We start from the raw sequence: 9,632 nt of genomic DNA, 5'->3' as shown, positions 1-9,632 counted from the left end.
CTAGCCTTCTACAAATACGTTTGATCTAAGGTTAACTGAACCTGTGGATGCTGGGATCCAGTGTGTGGGAGCTATCCATATGTGACTGAACTTTATATAGTCTACTTTGTATTAAACACCATCTTTTGGCAAATTTATAGTAACTTTACATTTAATCTCAGCAATTTCAAAATAATTTTTACAGATTTGTTTTATTTTCTGTTATGGGCACCTGGGTCCAGAAGAGGGCGCTGGATCCCCTGGATCTGGAATTACAGGTGGTTATGAGCCACCTAACGTGGGTCCTGAGTCCTCTGCAAAAGCAGCAATAATTCTTAACTACTGAGCCATCTATTCCAAACTCCAGCATCTTCAAAGTTTATTTAAAGTTTAGATAGAGAGCAGCTATGCAGGGTTGGAACATGACTTTAATCCCAGCATGTGGGAGGCAGGGTGGTATGGTTTTGTCAGAGGAAGTGTGTCACTGTGGGGATGGGCTTTGAGACCCTCCTCAGCTGCCTGGAAGACAATCTTCTCCTGGTTCCCTTCAGAACAAGATGTAGAACTCTCAGCTCCAACTCCAGTGCCATGCCTGCCTGGAGGCTGTCATGCTTTCTGCCTTGATGATGATGGACTGAACCTCTGACCCCGTAAGTTATCCCCAATTAATGTTGTCCTGTATAAGAGTTTCTTTGGTCATGATGTATCTTCATAGCAACAGAGACCCTAACCGAGACAGAAGTTGGAACCAGGAGTAGAGTATTGCTGTGATAGGCCTGACCTTGCTTTTGTTTGGAGGAATGTGGACTTTGGGACTTTGGAAAGCAGTGGAATGTTTGAAGTGGGGCTTAATGGGCTGTCCTAGCAGGGGTATGGAAGACTTTGTGGCTGAGGGTGATTTGAACTGTGCAGACCTGGCCCAAGGGGTTTCAGTGGAGAAGAACTTTAGTATGTGGCCTAGAGACTGTCGTGGTATCTTTGGTGAAGAATGTGGCTGCTTTCTGCCCTTGTCGGAAGAGTCCACCTGAGGCTAAGGTAAAGAGATTTATATTAATTGCATTGAAAAATAAATCTCAAAAAAGCCCAGCACAGACTTTGCTCTGTGGCTTAGTCTCATGAAGAGTGCTTTGATAAAGCTTCACAAGTTCTGAAAGGAAAAAATACAAAATCCATAATTCAAATATTAAAGGGGACCAGGAGTCAGAATGGAGCTGAACCCTATATTCAAGCAGATGAACAGATTGAGGGAGCGGTGATCTTGGGTCACTGGCAAGATCCCACCCAGCTAAGCTTATTGTTTGAGTTTGCTGTTGATCGAGGAATAGTTATATCTGAGCGCTGTTACCATCTGGTTATTGCTTTTATTTGGACTTTTAATACGAAATTAACTACAATCCAGAAAATGGAGGACACACCTTGATCCAGATCTTGGGGCTGGAAGACATAGGATGTTGAGGCATAGTGGCCATGAAAAGCTTAGGCCCAGGCGTCCCAGGAGACCCCATGCCTTTCATCCCAGGAGACAGAGGCAAGGAGATCTCTTGAGTTCAAAGCTAGTCCCGGTACAGAGCAAGTCCCAGGTAAAGAAAGGCTTAAATCCAAGCATGGTGGTGCACTGCTGTGATATGGACAATATTTAAAATACCAGTCAGGGCTAATACCCTGCCTTTGGTTACTGAGTTCCTGGATGAGAGACACACTCACGCCTTTACATTTACAATGAGCCCTAAACAGCACAATAGCTGGGCAGCTGCCTCCCCTCCATGCTGTAGAGTCTGCTTTCCTATCGATAACCCGGAGCTATTACTTACTCCTTCTACGCTCCATCTGGGCTGCTCTTTTTTTTTTTTTTTTAATTCAGAGCTGGGGACCGAACCCAGGGCCTTGCGCTTGCTAGGCAAGCGCTCTACCACTGAGCTAAATCCCCAACCCCCATCTGGGCTGCTCTTAACTCTAGTTGGGCAGCCCTCAGGGCCACGCTTTCTTGACCCTTAACCCATGGCAGCTTCTCCTTCCTCCTCTCCTGCATGTCCTTCTACCTTTTGGTCCTCCTGTACCCCAAGCTCATGAAACCCAAACTCCACCTATGTTTCTGCTGCCCAGGCATCATTTACCTACTATAAATAACTTGGAGCAGAGTTACTCAGTGTCTTATAGTGAAGGGACTCTCTGTCTCTGGGGTAACCAGCCCTGGGGGCCCCAATTTAGTTTTAGAATACAAGCAGCATTATGCCAACCCACTAGAGTAAGGCCTTTACCACCCCCCAACCCCCCTACCCCACCTCTTTGCCCCCCCCCCATTCAGGAGGCAGAGCCATGCAAGTCTCTGGGTTCAAGGTCACTCTAGAAATCAAGTTCCAGGAAGTGAAGGAAGTAGAAAACAGAAATCTGGTGATAATGTAGTAGAACAAGGGGAACATGTTCCAGCTCTAACAAGTGGCAGAACTCTTCAGCTTTGGCCATTAGCTCTGACCTTAGAGTCAAGAATAGAAGGAACTTCTGGGACAATTGATGCTGGTTAGCTAGAGCTAAGAAATTAGCAGTGATTAAGAGGAGCCCAGCATTGCTGAGGTGAAATCTTCTGGGAAGTGCTTATTGGGAGCACAAAGAAGCTGTGTCCCAGAGATAGCCAAGGTTGTACCTTTTGCTGCAGCTGGACTTGGGAATGTGTAAGAGTCACCCAGGTGGTACTGGTTTTGAAGGCATGAAGGGGTCATAGAGAGCAGCTGAGGCTTGGCACTGTGAGAGGTCGAGGAAGACCATTGGTGAAGGTGCATCCTCAATTGCACTTGATGCCCAGGACTGAAGGGGTCATGCAATGAAGTCGAGATTTGTCTCATGACGAGAGCCTGTGAGAGTTTTTTGGTGAAGACTGGTTGTAGCAAAAGACTCCAGAATGTTGGAGATACAAGCTCTTCCCTCTGTAGAGACACCAAGAACGGCAGCACCAGGGAGTGGAATCAACCAGAGCCTAGAGTTCAACATGGGGAAGAGCTTAAAAACTGACCCAGGTCCTTTGGAGGACCCTGGAAGATCGTCTATGGATCCCAGACATTGTAACAACAGGCTATAAAGTTAAAGTTGCCTTGGAGGCCCCAAGATATTTGAGGTACTAGAACCCTGGGATATCTGTAGAGGAGAGCTAAGAAGGATTGGAACCAGCCCAAGAGAACAAAGTTTGCTGCTGCTGGATGCCAGATCTGCCAACAGCAGAGACCAACGCTGAGCCCCAGATATGGCTCCATTCTTCGAGGAGGCCAGCCAGCACCCTAGGTGACCACATTGGACCACTTTGCTTTGTTCTTACTGGAATAGATTCTTATTCTGGTTATGAATTTGCCTTTCCTGCACGTAATGCCTCTGCCAAAACCACCACACAGAGGCAGCCAGGTCTCAGCCAGCCTGATCTACATAGCAAGTTCTAGGACAGCCAGGCACACACACACACACACACACACACACACACACACACACACACACACACACAGCCACCAAAACCTTGCCTCAAATGATAACTACAACAAAAGTTAGAGACAGAATAGTTTCTCTATGGCTCTTTCAAATATCTATCATTACACTTGGTTCTTTTTTTTTTTTAAGATGTATTTATTCATTTTATCTATTAGTGTTTTATCTACATCTGCATGCCAGAAGAGGGCATCAAAACTCATCACAGATGGTTGTGAGCCACCATGTGGTTGCTGGGGATTGAACCTGGGTCCTGTGGAAAAGCAGTCAAGTGCTCTTATCTGCCGAACCATATCTCCGGCCCCTACACGCAGTCCTTCCTTAAGATATATAATTTATCCAGTTTCCCAGTGAGGAAACTAGGGCAGAGAGAAGTTGAATTGCTTCTGATACAATGCCTGAGCCTGGGTTTGAGTTCCAGAGCTGGGGAACTAGTCAGTGCTGCACCATTCAAAGAGTGCATAACGTCTAAGTGTTTGGGTCAGCCAGGTCATATTTAGCCATTTTTATACGGTCAGAGATTGGGACTGTATGACACGGGCTCTGCAAATTGTTGCCATGTAGCTGTTTCCTTCTAACGGAAGTGCTCCCTGCTAGGAGGAGGGGCTCAAAGCTAACCAGATTTTTCAGGTCTCAGGAAGCTCAGAAGTTACAAGATCACAAGGCTAGGAAGGTAATCAGATGCTGGGAGAAGAGCCTCTCTGATGGTGGTGGCTGAGGTAGCTAGGATGCTCTGTGCCATCATCCAGGCTGCCTGTGTGCTGTCCACACTCCTCCAAGTAACCTCAGCGCTGTGGTCCCCATCTAGATTGGATGCGTGTATTTCTTTGCTCTGTGGTTTGTGCCCCATTTGAAATATTTAAGCACACACCCCCAGACAATAAATAAGCACTTCGAAGATCTTAAATCCCCTGCACAGTATGTATTGGCTCTTTAGGATTAATTTTTCTTTTCTCTTCTTCTCTTTTCTACATTTTCCCAGGTTAGCTGAATGAGATAGAAGGCATGTTTTCCCTCTGAATCGCACGCCGCATACAAACGACCTCGTCATTGACAAGGCTGTCATTGCTGAAGGTTAAGTGTTTGGCTCAGCTCCCTCCGTCTAAAAACTATGCTCTATAAAATGTTAATCTGCTTTTGTTTATTTTTGAGCCCCAAAGATACTTGAGTAGACAGACACAGTTTCCTCGTCTTATATAACCGTGAAAATGCTTTTTTTTTTTTAATTGGCAAAGCATATCACAGCTTATCTGGTCCAATTCCTCAACTGATAGAAAAAGAGGGTTCTAAAAACAACTGGGCAAAAATAGAAATATTATAAACGGAATCACATTTTTTTTTTTTTTTTTTTTTACTTAGCGGGCAAGCTTGCTCTCAGAGTCTGTGTAAAAGCTTCTGGAAGGGGAACAATCAGCAGCCGTGAAAGCCATACCCACCGGAAGGACTAATCTGCTCGCTGACAAAACCACTCAGCTTTTGACTGACCTGTTAGGAAATCACAGCTTGACTGGACGATTACTTACATCAGTCCCTGTGCTCAGCGACACCGTACTCCTCTTGTTTAATCCTTGCCATAGACCTAAAGGCAAGCTACTGCGAGTGTCCTGGTTATAAAATGAGGCTATGAGTTTTCGGGAGATTAATGAACAATGCATTTATCGTTAGCTGTCTGTCTGTTTGCCTGTTTTTCTGTCTGTTTGTGTGTGTGTCTGTGTGTCTGTGTGTCTGTGTGTCTGTTGTTTGTTTGTTTTTGAAATAGGGTCCCATACAGTCCAGCCTGGCCTTAAAGTCCTGACATACCCGCTTCTAACTCCCCAGTGGAATTGGGGATTGAAGAGATGTGCCACTGCACCCAGCATCGAGGACAGCATTATAAACCACAAATCACACACAACAAAATTTCTCATGTGATGTGACTAACCTCACTTACAGCTTAGATACTTTGTTTGGTTAGGAGTAGAGTGGTGGATTCCACTTCTGCAGTGATTCAAAGATCCAGAAATTCCTAATTAAAGGAATAGGAGAGAAAATGAACCAGTGTGAAAGTCGGGTTGTAAGGCAGATATTAGGAGCTCTGGAGGTCACTGAGAACAACTCCATCATCAGCGTTAGACCCCACCTCTCATTTACCTGGTACCCTTAGAAAGGGAAGCTTCACCATTGCTCCCCCTTAAGATTTAAGATACAGGGAGTCGAGGGATGGCTCAGAGGTTAAAAGCACTGGCTGCTTCTCCAGAGGTTCTGAGATCAGCTCCCAGAAATCACATGGTGGCTCACAACCATCTGTAATGGGATCTGATGCCCCCTTATGGCCTGCAGGTGTATGTACAAATAAAGTACTCAGACATAAAATACATAAATAAATAAATCTCCTAAAAAGGATTTAAGATACAATATGGCGATAGGAGGACCTTTGTTGAGTTGCTGAAGAAGAGCTACTTCAGACTGGGGTAGTGGGTTGTTGGAAAACTGTGTCCACCAGAAACCATCCAGAGAACCTACAGAGTTCAGTGTGTGGCCGACATCGGTAAGCCCAGCAATCCTTCCCTGAGAGGGGAGGTGGAGACAGAAGAATCATCCCGAAGCCAAGAACCAGATAACCTGGAGTCAACTACTCAGCGGCAGGAACAAAAGAGACCCTGCCTCAACCGGGTGGGAGGTGAGAATGTTCCTGACTTCTCCGCTCATTCTGTGCCACGCACACAGCACATTTAGCTAAAAAATGTTTAAGGAAAACTCCTTCCTCTTAGTCAAGAGTTCTAGCTTTGACTCTAGGTGGAAACATGACTTCCTAAACTTACAAAAACAATACACCCTACCATCTCCTTCCTTGACAATTAATCCACAATCCAACTGGACCTGATCGAGAGACCACCCCTCAGAAAAGCTGATTTACCACACACATGCTAGGGAGAAGGGAGGAGTAATTATCCCTTTGATGGCACAATGCACTTATACACCCAGGAGACCTCCCTCTGGGCAGTTGCATACAGATCTTCACTCTGTCTCAACTCCTCTTCCCTCACTTCCTCTCACTGAGAAGGAAGCAACTCCAGAAAGACCAAAGCTCTTTCCCACAGACCCACTGGAGCCAAGACTGTGTCCAATTAAGCCACTCATTTTGACTCTGTGTGACCAGAGTCAAAATTTAACTCTACATTCTCTGAGGCCACCCCCCAGTGAGATGAGGATGATAACACCTGCTTCTCAAGACAGCACGAAAGTTTGTGAAACAATCTCCCCGGGTGTGCTGTGGAGATCTTCAGGTCCTTTCCTAACATATTTTTTTTTCTTAAAGGAAAAGAAAGAGACTCTTAATCACATGGCCCTGCTGTCTGTCCATCTGAAAGCTGACTTGTCATCTTGAAACCTTGTAGGCTAAACTCATAGAGGGCTTTGCAGGGAAGGAGCTGGTTTGGGGTGACAGAGTTGTGAGGGACACTTGGTGACCTCAGAAGGGAAGGGTGTAACATAATGCCTTTTTAAGGAAAAGGAAAATATTACAAGACTCTGCTGACTTGTACAAAGTCTTCCTTACTCAACCATTCTAGGTACAAAGTTAGGAGTCTCCAGGCCAGCATTTCTGATAGACACAGGTGACTAACCATCTTCTCTGACACTTTGTGTATAGTGGGGAGTTTGCCTTGGTCTCTCCAGGCTGCCCCTGAGCAAGGCTGACACTGTTTTCACTTGGCAAGCACACACAGGGCTGCAAAGCTCAGGTCCTTCTCTTCTTCCAGCTGGCTGGACAGGGGCTCACCCAGCCAGCAGCACAAACTGAGGGTAGGATACTGGAAGGATGGGAGAGACATTCACACAGCTTGTCTGACTTTGGATGTGCCTAGGTTTGGTAAACTGTCATTCTAAGCTTACCTCGGACCACTGATGGACATGATGAGCTTACAGCTTGGTAGATCTCATCACATCTCCCAAGGGATAATTTTGGCTAAATGGCCATTTGGTGCCTCTTTGAAACTTTCATTTTGTTTTAATGATTGGATTCCTATATTATTTAGTAAGGGTGGGGGGCATACATGTTCCGTGACGTATGTGTGGAGGTCAGAGGGCAAACTGCTGGGGCAGTTTTCTTCTCCTATCGTGTGGCTCCTGGGGACTGAGCTCGAGCCATCTGTCAACATCAGCAGCTGCTAAGCCATCTTGTTAGCAGCCTGTTTTACTTTTGATGCACAGGTCTCCGCCATAGATGGCTCGCATGCTGGGTAGGAGTGGGTCTCAGTGGGACTCCCCTGAGCTTATCCTCTGCAGGGGATTATTGCTCACCATTGAACACCTCCATGCTCTAGCGTCTGCTGGGTCTAGACTCAGCTAACAGGGTTGCTGGGAGACATTAAGAGAGGGCAGCCCTGGCATCGAAGCTCTTGTGAATGCAGATGGAGCACGAGTGAAAGAGAAAATGGAGCTGCTCTCTGCTGGATCCTCAGGCCTTTTCATCTTCTTATTTTACTTTTTATCGTTGTTATCTTAAGGGTTGTTTTGTTTCGAGTCAGGATCGGCTGGATGGCCTGGAACTCAGCAGGCTGGCCTTAGACTTGTCGTGACCCTCCTGCCTCTGTCTCTCAAGGGTTGAGACTACAGGGCCCTTTGTTTCCATACCTGCCTAACAGCAAGTTTCCTCAGGGCAGGCTCGGAATTCCAGCTCCTCAGCCTACTGCCATTTGAGCCCAGCCAATTCCCTTTCCACCTTGAGGCTTCTTGTCCTCCCCTAAGAAGGTGGGACAGTAATCAGCCCACAGTGCAGTGGTGAGCAGACACAGGGATATCTCAGCACTCCCTCAGAACCACGCTCATTCCTCTCGCCTCTGACCCTCTAACAAAAGCTCCCGGACTCCGGTCTCAGCGCCTAGTAAATCTGCTAATGTGCCAGTGGGTATAGACGAGTGCATGGAGTCCTCGGGGGAACATGTGGTTAACACGTGTGCATTTTAATAGGGCTCTTTTACAGCGGTTCTAATGCTCTGTGGATTGTCTGGGGCCATGAGGGTTGTTCTCTCAGGTTGTAAACTCGCCGCTACTGGTTCCACCTTCTTCTAAGTCTGTTCTACAAGTCGTCGGGGATGTGGCTCATGCGCGGGGTGTGCACGTACTGGTTAATTGGGAAAGCTTGATTGGGTTTGGAATCACCTAGGAGATACGTTTCGAAGTTTGCAAGGGTGTTTCGAGAGAGGTTCAACTGAGGAGGAAGCGTTTACCCTAAATGTGGGTCGCACCATCAAATGGACGGAGGTCCCAGACCAAATAAAAAGTGGGAAAGCGAGGGTGGGGGAATGGGAGGGGGACTACAGAGATGGGTCACTGACTGCTCTTCTAAAGGTCCTGAGTTCAGTTCCCAGCAACCGCATGGTGGCTCACAACCATCTGTAATGAGATCTGATGTCCTCTTCTGGTGTGTGTTTGAAGACAGCTGCACTGTACTCGTATACATAAAATAAATAATTGTTTTTTAAAAGGAGGTGGGGAAAGCTAGCTGAACATGCTTCTGTGCTTCCTGAATGCAGATGTGATGTGAACAGGTCCCTCACCCTCCCATCCCTTCCCTGCCATCACAGACTGCACTACTCGGACAGAGCCAAAATAAGCCTTTCCTCGCTTAAAATGATTCTCACTGGGTCACAACTAAGAAAAAAAAATAACAAAAAACCAGTGTATTCACTCAATAAATACATATTGTTTATATGCTGTACGTGCATGTATGCACATATGTGTGGAAACAGGAAAAAAGCCAGCCTCTCAGGCTGTCTCTTTGGACTCTCAATCCCTCCCACCCCCTTTAACTTACCAGTGGGCAGTACTCATGCCCTGACCTTTGTACACGAACCCTACAGCTTTGTACTAAATGAGTACTTCTGCTCACTGAAGGTGGGCTGGGCAGGGGCTGGGAGAAAAAAGAAAAAGCAGCCAAGAGCAGCAGGACTAGTTTCCTCATGGCAGTGTTCTAGTGCCCTCTAGTGAATTTTCTCTGAATTTCTCAAGTCTTCTAGGGGCTCTGGATCCAAACAGTTCTACCCACCTGCTGTCAGTCATTCCTCTGCCAGGCAACTGGTAGGACTCAACAGACCTGAGTCTGCAGGAAGCTATGTGGAGGGCTGATGTGGGGAAGCAGACTTTTTCTTGTCATTCTCTTGGCAGAAAAAATGTCTATGTAGAAAGAGAAGGAAGAAATAAAT

The 9,632-nt window shown here is 46.4% G+C and overlaps 1 long non-coding RNA gene across 1 annotated transcript; it reads left to right on the top strand.

The window, feature by feature from the left end:
- The first annotated feature begins 687 nt into the window (after positions 1-687).
- LOC134481030 (uncharacterized) lies at positions 688-9,148 on the top strand. The gene is made up of 2 exons (XR_010056199.1): positions 688-1,014; positions 4,430-9,148. It is a non-coding gene; the product is annotated as an uncharacterized LOC134481030 (long non-coding RNA).
- The last annotated feature ends 484 nt before the right edge of the window (positions 9,149-9,632 follow it).

The sequence above is a fragment of the Rattus norvegicus genome, chromosome 11 (assembly GCF_036323735.1).
Source record: "Rattus norvegicus strain BN/NHsdMcwi chromosome 11, GRCr8, whole genome shotgun sequence".
Classification (NCBI taxonomy): domain Eukaryota; kingdom Metazoa; phylum Chordata; class Mammalia; order Rodentia; family Muridae; genus Rattus; species Rattus norvegicus.
This window is presented reverse-complemented; position numbering and strand designations above follow the sequence as displayed.